We start from the raw sequence: 16,143 nt of genomic DNA on the forward strand, positions 1-16,143 counted from the left end.
TCAGGATATTTACCCTCTGCTCTGCATTTCACACTAGTTTGTTTGTATGTTCAATAAAGCACCCTAAAAATTCAAGTATAAATTCACAATGCCGCCCCTTTCTCTGTACCTAAGGCAGAGAGAAAGCTCATCCCCTTTTTTCTTAAATAAACTTTTCCTTTTTCTTAAACGAACTTCAGTCCACTCCAACTTTGACAACTTATCAAATATTGCTTTATATTTTTAGTAAATGTTTTAGTAATAATATCTTGAATTCTCAAGTCTTTAAAGGTATCATATATTTTCTATTCCCCATAAATCTAGTGTGGTTTCTTACATATAACAGATACTCAATAATTGACAATACTTAATTGTCAATACTTAATCTGTCAATACTTAATTGACAGAATATCACAATGTTAAGAGAATTCAATTTCACCCTGCCAACACTACCCAAAGGCCCCAGCCACATCATTCCTCTGTGTGTCTCTGTCTTGTACACACACACACACATACACACACATACACTCTCTTAACACTCACTCCTATACCTGCATATTTTTATAACTCCAAATAAAATGCTAATAAATTTTGTGGATTGAGAAGGGGAAATTTAAATTACTAGTTTTCAATCTATTGTCTGTATATGTTTGAAATCTAGAGCAATGACATCTTGAATTATGGAGAGTTATCTGATAAAAAGAGCAGTGGTTTAGAACTCACTAGTCCATCTCAATTCTGTTGCTAGCCAGTTATCGGAGCACCTTGGCTCTCTGGACCACCATCCTCATTTTAAAACTATGGAACTAAATAGAAGTTTGTTCTATTGCCATCAAATCCACGATTCTATAGAAACATCCACTTTTCTTTCTCCCTCTCATGAACACAGGGTACTTGGAGAAAAATTTTGCCAATTTTTTCAGTATTTGTTCCCAAGAGAGATATTGTTGAATCAACGGATCATATATTACAAAGTTTATAGGACAAAAGTATCCTGACAGCATACATAATTGAAGATAGCCTACATATAATTGCATAATCTCATCTCAGTCTATGAGTTTTAGAAATAAAACAAAAATCAGTTACTTGGCATTTTGGCGGAAGAAAGTTTGAGACTCATGGAATTCATGATTACATTTATCATTTAGATATTTGTCAATCAGAAATGCAGACTTGGTTGTTAACCTTTTGCATATGGGACAGGCATTTGTGATTGGTTTATGTAAGAATAACTCTTAATCCATGCTTTTTTCTCTGACCTGTGGCTACCTTAACAGAAGTTTCCTCTATGGAAATGTGACACTCCCCAGCCCCTGAAGTGGCTGTTCCAAAGATTTCTTTCATCACATCCATCAAGCCTTACCAGGCCCCACAACACCCTCACAGTTTCAGCAGTGAGTCTTGCCATTTTAGTAGAAAAGAAACTAAAGCCATAGGTTAAATAAGTCCTCCAAGTTCCTGTTCTCTCCCCACAAATGTGTTTTCCTTTTCATGAATCCTTTTCAGCCCTAATAGAATAGGATTTCCTCTTCCCTTCAATAACTAACACCTTCTCCTATATTTTGCATCTCATCCCCTCCTACAGTTTTCAGTGGCTTTACTTCACCATTTTTCCCAAATGTCTCTGCTGTCAATAACTTTTCCATTTAAACTGGCTTTTTCTTCAACTTATAAGTTAGATTTAGTCTCCCCTCTCTTTGAAAACAGAAAAGAAAAAGAAAAAACAGAGGAGAGGAGAGGAACCTGTACCAACAGCACACCACCATGTAGCAGCTCCTCTTGAACAATTTTCCCTTCTCAGCACAGCTTCTTGCAAGGCCAGTCTAATATCATTGTCTTCATTTTCTCACCTCCTGTTTACACTTTATGTGACTCTGTCTTATATCTTCACCACTCTACTGGAACTACTCTTAAAAATGTCACTAGTCATCTCCTAGTTGCCAAAATTAAATACCATTTGAGTCTTTTTCTCACTTGCTTTTTCGCTGAGAGGCACTTCACACTCTTTTCTACCTCTCTTCCTATGAATGAAAGAGATTTTCCAGCCCTGGCTGGTGTAAAGCAAAAATCAAGCTTAAAATTGATTTAGAATATTGCCTTTCTTAGTGAGAATAATTTCATACCTCTCCAATAATGTTTAATAGAATATGAATAAACCTGTTGTGTATATATGGGCTATAATATTGTGGAATTAAAATGAGAATTCTAATGTTCCTATTAGCATGAGCACATAGAAGTTGCATTATATCATTTCGTGGTTGGTGATATTTTACAATTGTTCACAATTTTTCTTAGGTGTATATTTTGCTCCCAAACTAGATCACAATTCTCATGTATACTATTTATTTAAGATATATCTCATTAGTATTTGCTATAGTCAAGGATATGCAATAAATGTCTGTTATGAAGCTGCCAATACTTAGGTCTCATTTTCAATATAACAAAATATTGAGATCATAATAATAATTTGTGTGAAAGTAGATTTATTTTGGTCCCATTTAGTTAGCCTGTTGAAATTGTGTAATTAGAGATCTCAAGTTGATTTGCTCCATCATTTTCAAATATCAACCTAAGAATGCTTTTAAATAAATAGAAATTTTGTTCTTTTTAATAAGGAAATTTGATAGGGAGGCAGAAAATCACTAGCTTAAATATGGAGATATACAAGAGCTGTGATAAAATGTTATATATGAATTTCTAAGATCTGGCAGAAAAAATATTTCTTTCTGTGGACTTGTTTTTTATTCCAACTATTCTAGGGAAACATTATATTTTATGTGTTCGGAATCATTCTGTTTCAGTATCTGCTTTACCTGGCTTTAGGAGGCTGACAATCACATGACCCCCCTCTCTACCACATCCTCCCCTGCCTTCCCACCCACAATTCCCTTCTCCAAGCCCTAGAGATGGGTAAGCATGTCACCCATTCTAGCCAGTCAGACCTTAGCCCTCTAAACAGTTAAAAAGTATTCCTTCTTTTTCTCAGAGCACTTTTTCTAGGAAAGGTGTATCTTAAACCCCAGGTGGCCATGTTTGCCATTGCATTGAGAAAGCTTACCTGGAAATGAAGTCATCACAGATACAAGCAGAGACAAGAGAGACAAGAGTTATGATAGCAATGCTTGATTTTTGGATGTATCTGTGTCTGAATCTACCTCTTGGACTTCTCAGTTATGTCACCAATGCATTTTCTTTTTTCTGAAGCTAGTTTGAATAGTGTTTCTGTGAGGGACAACGGAAAGAGCACAAACTGTTGCCATAGCTTAATAAACACTCATGGAAGAAACAATTACGGATTTTGTAGATTATTCTCATTTGTTGTCTAGGTATTCTCTTCAATATTCTTCATGAAACTAGATCTGATAGCAATTAGCCACACATGCCACATTATAACTCCTTTAAACTTCCAAATATATTGTGAACATTTTTCCATTTCAGTAATTATTTATGCATAATATAATCCATTGCTGGAAATATAGCAGCAATAAAATACATTTTAAAAATCTAGTGGTTTATAAAATTCTGTGATTCATAAACATTTGGTTTTTAGATTTAGAGAAATATGTTGATTCTTCTTGGCCTTGCCATTATATAGAATTTTTAAATCAATTACCAAATTTAATAAACCAATATGTTTCAGGTAAAATTTCTAATATTTCTATTCATTGGAGAAAGTATGTTTTTTAAGTTCAAAGTATACTCCCTTTTCACCTTCAAAACTACAGCAGAGAAAAATGAAGACAATGAGCACTACCCCAAAATATAACCTAAAAATCATTTTTCAAAAGATTGGTTTAAGATATCTCAGTGTTCAGTTGCCCTTAAGTGTATCTACTGCTACATTCTGGTGAATAGTTCAGGAGCTTCTTGAACTCTACATGCATCCATCACAGATTAAAAGTATCCAATAACCATATTTACTGGTAAAAGGTAAACAGCATTGGAAATAATGTTCACATTTTCAATTCTTGTGCCAGCATTTACTTTTAGATTTCTTTTGAGGATGTGTTTGATTCTTTTTCATAGGTCTTTGTTTGTCAGAGACCACCTACAGCAAAATCCCATGCAAATTTCACATAAACCTATTGGATCAGAATTTCACTTGTACGGGAGAGGGGAATTTGCATTTTCAACAAACCGTGCTGATGATTCACAAATTCTCTAATTTGAATACTCTTGATGTAAGCAGGAACCTTGACTTCATGTTGGAATTGCTTAGAGAATTTTACAAAATACTGCTGTCTACATCCCATTTCCAGAGATTCTGACATACTGTAATTGTTCCGGGGTGAAGAATGGGCATAAGAATATTTTAAAGGATTTTTTTTTAAAGGTGATTAGAATTACCTGGGAGGTAATTCTAATGTTCATTCAGGGTTAAGAATCACTTACATGTTCATGCAAATATCAGATCACATTTAAATATGATATGTATAACTAAAAATGAAAAATGCCAAAAACAAATGTGGATTTAATCTTTGAATTTTTTTGTTACCCGGTAATTAAATAGATGTATGAATTATTAAATATCAACATATTTCCCAAACAAATATATTGATATTCTTAAAGCTATACTTAAATGACAATATTTTTGTGTGCCTTTTTGAGCAACTAGAAGAATTTTTTAAATCTAGAGATTCTATCCCCATAGATACCAAAAAGACATTCAGGATTGCTTCCAATAAATAAAAATAAATTTATTGAGCATTACTTTGCACCCTGCATTGAGATGGACAAAAGATGCATAAAATAAAACTTTTCCTTTTTTTGCTTTCACTGCTAGGAAACTCAAAGCTAAACTTGCTACATTATGACAGTAAGTGTGCATCCACAGCTTTTGGTATTTTACTTCTCCCTACACTGTGTCAGTGGTTCTCAACCAGAGATGTGTGTGCTTGAAACCAATTTGTGATTGAAGTACAGTACACTGCATCTCTTACCATCCCATGACTTCCGTGGACCCAGTGAACATGTTTGCACCTGTTATTCCTCTGTTCTCTTTTGCTATCTTATCTTTTTACACCAGAACAGTACACATCCATACAAAAGCCTAGAAATGTCTGAGATTAAAAGACTAATACAAAAAACTAAATGCCTTTCCTTCCCGAGCCCTAAACTTTCATCATAGCCCTTCCCTTGTTCCCCAAAGCCATTTACACAGAGGGTTCTGTCTCTCTGCAACCAAACAGGGAACTGTTACACGATTTCTGGCCAGATGGTTAAGCAGTCAGTGTATGGAATGACCCCTATGTGCTCAACATTTTATTTGGTGCTCTGAGAGGTGAAAAAGCATAAGAAGACATTATCTCTGCAGTCCAGAGCTTCAGTCTAATAAAGAATTGCAAGTCTGTTTCTAGCAAGGGCAGAAATTGTGAAAAGCTTAAAAGAAAAGCATACAATTTAAAGGTTCAAGATTTGTTTTTAATCTCAAGGAGCTCATACATTTCGAGGGGAAATAAATAAAAATGACTCTGATAGCCATGAGAACAAGGGTCCCAGGGTGCAGTGCAACAAGATTGATTAATTCCAGGGGAATCAGAACTGAGAAAAAAGTTATATAGAGAGGGTGACCGATAAATTGCACCCTGGAGAATGAAGAGGATATTTCCAGGAGCAATAGAAAAAGGTGAATGCTGAGCTGAAGATCAGCATAGAGTTCAAGCTGACAGAGACAGAAGCAGATCAAGAGAATTTTTTTAATCTTCGTATATATAAAGAAAATCTAATTCTGTACAATGAGAAACAATTGGTGTGAAATTCTATGGCTCTCACTAGGATGATGATGCAAGTTCGAAGAAAGGAGGAATGGGTGGAGACTAGAGTGATCCTTGCGAGGGGAGCCTGTTGTCCTTGGGACCACCAGGGGGATAGAACAGAATAATCCAGTGTCAGGACAGAGCCCTTGAAGCCAGGAGTTGGGCAGAGAGCTGTGGGAAAAGCTTGGAAGGACAGGGCAATGCAATGATGAGAGTTTGGGAAAAGAGCTGGAAACCTAGGGCATTTGCTGTGAAGGAGGGTGTTGAGCTGGGTAGACAAGAAGAGAGCCAAGAGTCACTCACACATTAGTACAATCAGAAAAAAATACAAGAGGGGCAGAATCAGAGTGTTCAGAGTATTTAGCAGCAACTCCCAAAGTACAGGTTGAAGTCTGGGACATACCTGCAGCAGATGAAAGCCACATCTAAGTATTTAAGTACAGGGAATCCATACTTAGATGTGGCAAGTTGTAGGCTAAAATTAGACAAAATTAAGAAAAACCCATGATATGGGAAGAAATTTTTCCAATAGAGCCTCATTGTAAATAACTTTTACGTAAGCTCTAATGACTGCAGTGAGAATTGGAAGGAATACTAGGGCAAGAGGTAAATACAGGTAATTTTTAAAGAGAAAGAAAAAAAATGCTTATAGAACGAGGCAATGGCCCTGTAAATACAGACATCCCTATGAGATATGAAACACATAGGAACATGGAAAGAACAGAGATCTGGAAGGAAGGATGACTAATTTCTAAATCTGCATTGTCCCTATTAAGCCTTAGTTGTCAAATCTGCTTAAAGACAAGGATACCCTAAAGGTGTCAAGTTCTCCCTTGAGCTTTAAATTTTCTGATCCTCCAAAAAAAAGATGGCAGGAATGAGAAAAAAGGAGGTAAAGACAGTAAGAATGAGGTTCACTTGAATGTAGAGGGTGTCAGAATTTTATATGAGGTATAGAAAGAAGATATTTATTAAAATGTAGAAGTGCCTATTCGGATAACTGAAAGATATTGGTATCCAATTACTACTACAACGGTAGCTGCTACTACTAACAAAAACCCTGTGGCTACATATAGCAATATGTAATTTAGAAAATGCTGAAGAGGTTCAGAAACTAAGGGCAACAAAACCTATTTATTGAGTGTCTACTGTTTGCCAGCTTTGATGTCAGATATTTATATTAATAATGGCTGCTATTTATTTATGGAAAAAAATTACTACTTAACAGACAATACTTGGAAAATTAAGCATGCACAGCTTTTCAATTTGTATATAATCAGTCCATACAAAAAACAAAAAAAGGAAAAATTGTTTTTGTGGAGGAGGGGCAGGTTGGTTTTGCTTTATATGCATTAAACTGTAATCATCTTGACCGTGATAATGTAACATATTTTTGCTATGACACAGTTATAATAATGACATTAACTCAATTCTTCAAAAATTTCAGCAAAATGCAACAGTCTCATTCACCAAGCAGGTTTTGTAATACCCCTGTCACCTTCTGCCAAACACGATCCCTCTGCCTCCCAGGGATTTCGTTACATGAGTGACCGATGGAGAAAGTGAGCCACTCTCTCACTATGCATTAATCTAAAAATGTCAGACTGTGAGTGTTAGTAGTATCATTCCCACTGTTGTTTGTTTTCCAAGTTTTCCTTTTGCTCTAAATAAAAATACTCAGTCCTGTGAACTCTAAGAGCAAGATATACCATTTCCTTGACCTGCCACACTGCTCCATCAATACTAATTTGAAACAAATCCTCTAGGGCTGTCTGTGTTCCTGGCACCGTTTCAATACTAACATGTGGTTAATTTTTTAGAGGATTTTTCTTTCCCTCCCTATGCTCAAGAGAAGCCGTGGAGTTTGTGGGAAACTGCTGCCTGACTAGTGCATCTCTGGCACTTGCATATTTCCCCAAGAGATAGTGAACCTTTTTTTTTTTTTAACTGCACATGGTGTTTTAGGAACTTGGAAAGAGAAGCATATCCTAAATACTTAGCAGGTTTTAAAACAATATTCCTGGACACATGGTATGTGAAAAAAATTCACAGAATTCTCGCACTTACTTTCTGACAAATTTAGCAATTAATGCATATGTCATATTTATAGCCACTTATATTCCATATGCATTGGTGCATGATGTTATTAAGTACAGAGATTGTGATAAATACTCACTCAAAGTAGGTAAATTTTACTAAATAACTCATTTCTAACCAAAAGCACAAGGAAGATCTTAAGGAAAATAATGGAGATCTGATTTTTCTTTTTACCATTATTGTTACTTTGTCCAGATAGGGCAATGAGTTATTTTGTTTTCATTCAGTTTCCAAAGACCATGAAAATGATCTGCCAGAACAGTATTGCTGTTTCTGTTTTCAATAGCATAAGGAAATATCCCCTTAAAATTCTATTAAATGGAATAAAGACATTTCGTAGGATTATTTAATTTACTTTCTATTTGTATAACTGTAGTAAAATTCACATTTGTATTATGTTTTGCTGAGCAAATAACAGAATCTTAAAAATAATGAGATCATAATTCTTATTTCCCCTTGGATGGGCTTTCTAAGTCTGTAATGGATAAACACTTTCAGTCCACAAGGAGTCATTTAAAATAAAAATATTCTGTCCTTCCTTTAATTTGCTTTAAGTAGAAGAACACATACTTTGAATTATTTTATTAGTAATGGTGACAGGTTCTGCTAAAAGATCTATACTTTCTCATGGATTTGACCTTTTAGTCATCAGCAAACATCTGTGGTTGAATAAAATTTGAATAGAATTGTATCTAATTGAAAATGGCACACATCAAAGCAGAAATGTCATTTCTGATTAAATAGTCACAGAATGCTTAGGAAATGCCTAGCAACTTGATATATGTCGAAATACATTATCATTAATGCTTTTTCAATACTAGGATTCAATGGTTATCCACAAGCAACAATGAGGTGAAACTTCATCAGCTAAGCAAAGACCCCTCTTCACCAGCTTATAAAACATGTCTACTTTTGCAAGTTGCTTAAACGGCAACTTTAGGTTTACCTTTCAAGGTGAATGGGAGAAATATTGTGCCGTTAGAGGTCCCATACAGAGGGGAGGCAGTAGGGATTGGAGAGAGAACAGAAAAATTTCATTTTATTTTTCCAAAATGCATTTATTAAATATTTTCTGCATAAAATATATTATAATGAATACTTGGGAAAGGATAGTTGGTGAGTAAAGAGAAAAAAAGAGAAAGATATGGTAAACTGGGAGAGCAGTGCAAACCTGTGCGATTCAATCCAATTCAGCAACCCTTTATTTGTGTTTAGTATCTATCTTTCATGGGGCTTTGCACAAGAACTTAGCCAGAGCTGGAGTCCTGCAACTCCATCAGAAGCCTAAACCTATTTTATTAACATGTCTTATGTCCTGTCATATTCCCATCACAGCATGCACTTCCATTGCCTTCCATCTTTCCCCATCTAACTCAGTTTTCAAGGTTCAGTTTAATTGTTGCCTTGCCCATGAAGCTGACCCCTGGGCCCTATCAAGCAGTCAGAATCTTTTTTTGTTTTTTTTTTTTTTGCTTTAATAGTACTTTGCTCCAGCACTGGACTCATTCCATTTTGTTTTGGCTGGTTGTTTACATGTTAGTCTACCAAATGTAATATAAACTCCTTAAAAGAAGAGAGGATTTGTTTAATTTGTTGCATACAACACAGTGTTACTGATCTAATAGTTGCTCAATAGAGAAAGAAAAAAATTTAAACCATAGCACCCTCCCTGAAACCAGGAATAATGAAAGATAGTCCAAATTTGCTCCAAGGTTAAGTTAAACAGTCAAAAAGAAAACGAGATTTACATTGGCAAAACACCCATTTGTCACCTAATGTATGCAGTAAACATGTAGTTCTCCAAGGGTATATTTCAACTTTCTCTCCTGCAATCAAAACCTAGGAAGCCAATTGCTTCTTGGTATTACTAATCTTAGACAATTTATTCATCGGTTTTAAAAAAAAGCTACACAATTTCTAAATTCCTTTTCAGCCCTGAATTACTGTTTTGTGGTCTGTTTCTTTCATAATTTTACCATAAAAATAACAGAATTGTATCACTGAGCACTATTTCATCTACCATGGGCTTCTGAGAACAGTAACATTGAGTAGTCTTATACCCCTTCTTTTAAAAACACAGAAAGTTATTTTTATGTATTGGTGTAATCCTCATTAACTATATATTCTATATACATACTTCAAAATGTAATATTTTAAGGAAACCTGAATCCCAGACTAATTTTAAATGGCTACTTAGTATTTTTTGTAAGCTCTCTAAGTCACAAGACTTATAAGTCATATTTTTATTTGTGCTTATGAAACTGATGGCCAAAGAATTACTTCTTATGATAGGACATAGGTACAAGTTAACTCCATAGGAGACTCATACATTATTGAGTTTGACCATTTGAATTAAACCATAGAAATTTATGAGTTCCCTTTCATGGGCACATAGTTTATATGGAGAACAAGTAAGATACATGTATAGATAAAGAAAAATTTCTCTTCCATGTGCAGGAGAGATTCCCTAGGCAGAAATTTGGGTTAAGAGTTATTACCATATTGGGAAAGAAGAAGCCATTGTTTGGTTTCCGTATGCACAAGAGAAAGGCAAACAAACAGGTCTTAATGATCTCAGGGAATTGGAGGATGAGTAACCTCAATATTTTGGAAGCAAAAGGCTATTTTTCAAATGTCCTTTTCCCTCAGAAATATTATACCACAAAGACGTTTTTGAGTTTTGAACAAGTCCTGTAAGGACACAAACAATGAACCAGTATATTGCCAACACATTTTCTAATCAGTGTATCTGAAAAGTTCTCTTCAATTAAAAAGAAAAAGTCCCCATAGTAGCTGTTTATACTTTTTTTCTGTAGAAACTTTGACTTTTAGAGACTGCCAGATATTATCTAGATGCTTATTAAAGAGTGGGACTTAGTAGATAACTCATTGTTAATTAATCAAAAAATATTTTTGACCCCTACTCTGTGCATTGACTGTGCTGGGTTCTTTAGAGGTTACAGAGACACATGGGACCCAGTCTCTTCTTATGTAGACTTCAAGCATTGATTGAGGAGACAATATATGCATGAAAAGCTTAATAATATAAGGCAGCTACACTGACTAGTTATTTCTTGTTAAGTTGGTAATCATCAAAAAGAGATCAATAAAAGAAATAGTTATTTTAACATTAAATGATACATATCCTGGAATTTAATTGTCATTGATTTTTGGAAAAGTTAAAAATGATGGTTTTCTTCATGGCTATTAAATAAAAGATCATTTAACTAGAAACCATGGCCATGATGCTAACTAATTTAACTTTTTAATCAGAAGTATGGTAAGTTATCAGTCTATACTAAAGAGACCCATTTAAATTTCTCATTATAATCTTTAAGGAGTTTAGAGAAAACATCCAAGAATTCAAACTGATGTGGAAGACCTTTCTCATATAAATGGGATATAGTGGTCTTTCTCCCACATGGAGCTTCCCATATAGAAACTAGTCATTCATATGGCCTAAAATTAAGCAGGTTAATCCATATTTGCCATTTTATTTATTATATTGAACCACTCTAAAGGTAAAAACTGGCCAGATATTGTCAGTTTTGTGTGGTTCAACCTAATAGCTATAGCCTAAGTCTCACCAGTTTACTCCCTACTTTGTTCTTTTTTTTTTTTTTTTTTTTTTTTTGAGACAGTGTCTCGCTTTGTTGCTGGGCTAGAGTGAGTGCCATGGCGTCAGCCTAGCTCACAGCAACCTCAAACTCCTGGGCTCAAGCAATCCTTCTGCCTCAGCCTCCCGAGTAGCTGGGACTACAGGCATGTGCCACCATGCCCGGCTAATTTTTTCTATATATATATGTTTTTAGTTGTCCAGATCATTTCTTTCTACTTTTTAGTAGAGACGGGGTCTCGCTCTTGCTCAGGCTGGTCTCGAACTCCCGACCTTGAGCGATCCACCCACCTCGGCCTCCCAGAGTGCTAGGATTACAGGCATGAGCCACCGCGCCCGGCCCCTACTTTGTTCTTTCATCCTCCTATGAGAACATAAGAATATCCTTGGAGAATCACACTTTCCAAATATATTCCAGGATTAACAGAAAGACCCCAGCGAAAGAAATAGGTACCCATAGGTGTGTGTTGGTTTGTTCCCTGATTGTTTGTTTCCTACAAATCCACCATGTTGTTTTAGTCTAGTAAAGGTTGATCTATTTAAAACTATCTGATCTAGAAGTAATTGTTGACACATTATTCTTTTTTACTGATCAGTGATTTTTAACTGCCCTGTCGGACCACTCTCAGGAAACCCTCAGTCTCGTTTACTAAATTGAAGAGTATTTATATTTGTTACCTGCACAATATTAGTAGTTTAGCAAAAGCAGAAATCAGACTTCAATATGTGGGGGAATAAATGGGAAGTAGAGGTGATGAAAATAAATGTCGTTTTTCTTAACACGTTCTTCATAGAGTACCTTCATCAGAATCATCTAGGATATTTACATAGGGCAGGTTTCCAGGCTCCATCCAGAAAAATATCAAACCACAATCTCTAGAGTGTGATCCGGAAATTGACATTTAATTAATTAATTGTTGAAAGGATATCAAATATACTGGAATAGACAGAGTTGAACACAACAAACACCTCTTTACCCACCACCTGGGGTTATAAATCTGAATATTTTCCCATTGGTTAGAGGATTTGTTTATGTTATTTTGATCTGTTTTATTTCTATTTGACTCTGGAATGAAACCTTAGAGACAGTTCAGCATATGTGAGACCCTGTCTTATTCCACTTTCCTCTTTAGCCCCTACAAGTAACTACCGTCCTGAATCATCTTAGGGGGCCATATCTAATATGTCTACATTCAATCAAATATATAGCATATCTTTATACATGTTTAATATGTTCTCAAATTTTATATCAAATCACAAATGGTATTAATCATCGTTCAACTTTTTTGTTCAATATGAGGTTATGGAGATTGTTTTCAATGTTGATATAGATATAAGTCCAATTATTTTAATTACTGTAGAATTACATTTGCATATTTAACAAGTCCAGTGAGTAATTTTTATGCAGAGTAAACTTACAATCTTGTAAGACAATGATTCAGGACCAAAGTCACCAGAGGCCAGAGAAGAACAACATGGAAATCTGTAGACCCCAGCATCTGGGTAAATGGGTACCATTGTCACTGCACATGTGCACAGTTGAGAAGAATTTACCCTCAGCTGAGCACTATCTACGTGGAAAGCACATTGAGAGGCTTTTTTTTCTTTTCACAAATAAGAAACCTCTTTTAGGGTACACCAATTCCAAGGCATATCCTAACTATTGGCATTATTGTTTGAAGCACCAGGGCAGATTTTGAGAAGACACACAAGAACATTGGTTGGACTTCTTGAGGTGAAATAATATATTTATTACTATCTTTCAGAAATACTTTTTATACCTATATATTTTCAATTCTTCTATAATTATTATTTCTTGTATGTAGAGGGAAATAACAAAAATCACTGCTTCGCTCATCTTTTTCAAGTTATTTAAAGGCTCTTAAAGGTAAAAAAAAATGAGTAAGATACAAATTTAAATCTTTGACCTTGTTTAAATGCATCGAGAAAATGAAGAGAAAAAATTAAACATATCCTTATGTGCTTATGCTTGAAGAAACAGTTTTTAATAACAAATTCGCTAATAATATCTTAAAAACCTCAATGTGTATTTACTTAAATCATTACTTAAGTTTTCAAATTCCATCAAATCGCATTGTATGGTACTAGTCACCATGTGACTTAAAACACAAATACTGTCAAATAAGAATATTTTTCTTAGTTCGTGGCATGTATTCTATAGCTCATCCATTGAATGTTGGCCTTAAAAATCCCCAATGCAGAATCTTCCAAAGTATATTTTATATGCTCACTTACTAGATCTCTTTCAATCTTATCTTTTCCACATAGAGTCCCATCATATCACTTCTCACAAAATGTCACTTTGGATTTATGGTAGAAAGCCAAGGTCATAATGGTATTTTTTTTCCCTATCTTTGAGATAAAAGAAACAGTGCAAATATTCAGGAACTTGTGCAACCTATGAGAAAAGAACTGTCATGCTGATGAGTCATCAGGAAGCCCAAATCATACATCAAATTGTCCCACTCACAATTCAACATATTAGGGTGATAGTTACAGAAGAAACTGATCAGCAATTTCTCAACAAACTCGGCTGTGGATTAGCGGTGCTGACAGAGATAAACTGTCTATACACATAAAAATGGAAATTTATCTTAGGTGCAATGTAGTAACATTATTTACTGAATGTGTGGACATCTTTCCATACCAATAATAAGGTATATGTTGATATATGGATACACAAAAAACTTTTTAAACCACTTAATCTCAATATTCTAAATTAATTTTAATCAATATCAGCTGGAACAGACAGCTGACATTTTTGTTTTTGAATTTTTAACTGAAGTACCTTTTAACTGAAACCAATAAGCCTTAACCAAGGTTATAACTTGATCAAGGAAGTAAGAGGTATTTCCAAAGACGTAGAGAACAGTTCTTATTAATACAAGATCCAGAAAAGCCACAAAAGCAGTTCAAAGAAAGGAAAGTCTCCATAGCCATAAACAAGGTGGAACTCACATTTTTTGTCCAGCCCTATTTTCTAGGGTCCAAGCTTCTCAGTTGACCATCTCTACCTAAATGTCTAAAAGCCTACTATGCCCCCACAGAGGACAGGAAATCAAAAGCTATGCGTGGAAGGGAAAAGCATCAACAAATGGCAAAAGTTACGTAAACACCGGACCCGAACAGTGTCATCCCCCTACCCAGGAATCAAACCAAGGCTGCCAACGCGAAAACATGGAACCTTAACCACTAGGCTACAAGGTCAACTGGACTCTCCCATTGTTTCCACAGGGGTGGTGTTCAAAGGATTTTTATTATTGTCAGATCAGATATTTGCTCTTCAATTGTGTCGAGAGAATTTTTAAGGATAACCGCGACATCACGCGTCTTTCTTTTAATCTAATTTCTCTGTTCATATAAATAAGGCAATTTATTTATTTTTAAATAAGGGATCTCTAAAATCTATTTTTTGTAATTTAGAAATCTTTGCATGTAAAGGATCCCTCTTTTGGCCGTTAATAATTATTAATCGAATTCTCAATGGTATGTTTATTCCAAAAGTGACTCAGTTCCATGTCCGTCTGTGGAAAGCCGGGGCGGTAGTTTTTCAGGTTTAGCCTGCGGAGGGCACGGAGAAGGCAGTTCCTCCGATTCCCCAAAATTTACTCTCCGAAGTAGACAAGATAGACAAAGACGACAGGAACGTTTGAGGCAAAGGCTCCCCTAGAGCTGGACACGTTGGGGACACAGAGCGCGGCTGCTTAGAACCTTCCCTGTCTCGGACCCCGGCCCTTTCTTCAGACGGGCCTCCTGACGTGTTCCCGCCAAAACACGCCCCCGGACGGCGGAGGCTGAGGAGAAAATTCCTGCTCAGTCACAGACAAGCTCAAGGACATGAAACAGGAAGAGAGGGGACCCGCATACGGTTTTTCTTTTCTTTCTTTCTTTTCTTTTTCTGTTTTTAGGGAACTGCCGCCAAGTTTGTCTTTAACAGACACCGATCTAGTCAGACCCGTGTAGCTGGCTAGTCTGCTGGCCGCTCCACTGGCGCGCTTCTAGGGGGTTCTAGGCCCGTGTTCTGCCCTGTGGTAACCCTCTTTGTGACAGGGGGACACCGAAAGACGACGACCAAAGAAAGCAGCAACAACAACAAAAGGCTATTTGGGGACCGGCGCGGTGGCTCGTACCTGTCATCCGAGCGCTCTGGGAGGCCGAGGCGGGAGGACGCTTGAGGTCAGGAGTTCGAGACCGGCCTCAGCAAGAGCGAGACCCCGTCTCTACTAGAAAAAATTAGCCGGGCGTGGTGGCGCGTGCCTGTAGTCCCAGCTACTCGGGAGGCCGAGGCAGGAGGATCGCTTTTCAGCCCAGGAGTTCGAGGTTGCCGTGAGGTGGGCTGACGCCGCCGCGGGACTCTAGCCCGGGCAACAGAGCGGGACTCTGCCAAAAAAAAAAAAAAAAAAAAAACCTACTTCTGAGAGGAGAGGGACCAGACTATATGAACATTCATACCACAGAGTACTTACAAAAACCTTTTCTCTCACCAATCGTAAATTTGCAAAGGCAAAGAGAGAGACAATGGTTTTTAACCGGCTGCTCAACGACCGGGAGCCCACAGAGGAAAACCTCGAGTCTGGTAAGTTAAGGTATCTCACCGAGGAGCCACCAGCTGGTCAAAGTTAAGATTCTCCTCACTGTGGCTTTCAGAGGAGCAGAGCGGCCTGGAAGCTCCGC

This window comes from Propithecus coquereli, unplaced genomic scaffold (assembly GCF_000956105.1).
Source record: "Propithecus coquereli isolate 6110/MARCELLA unplaced genomic scaffold, Pcoq_1.0 Scaffold304, whole genome shotgun sequence".
Taxonomy (NCBI): domain Eukaryota; kingdom Metazoa; phylum Chordata; class Mammalia; order Primates; family Indriidae; genus Propithecus; species Propithecus coquereli.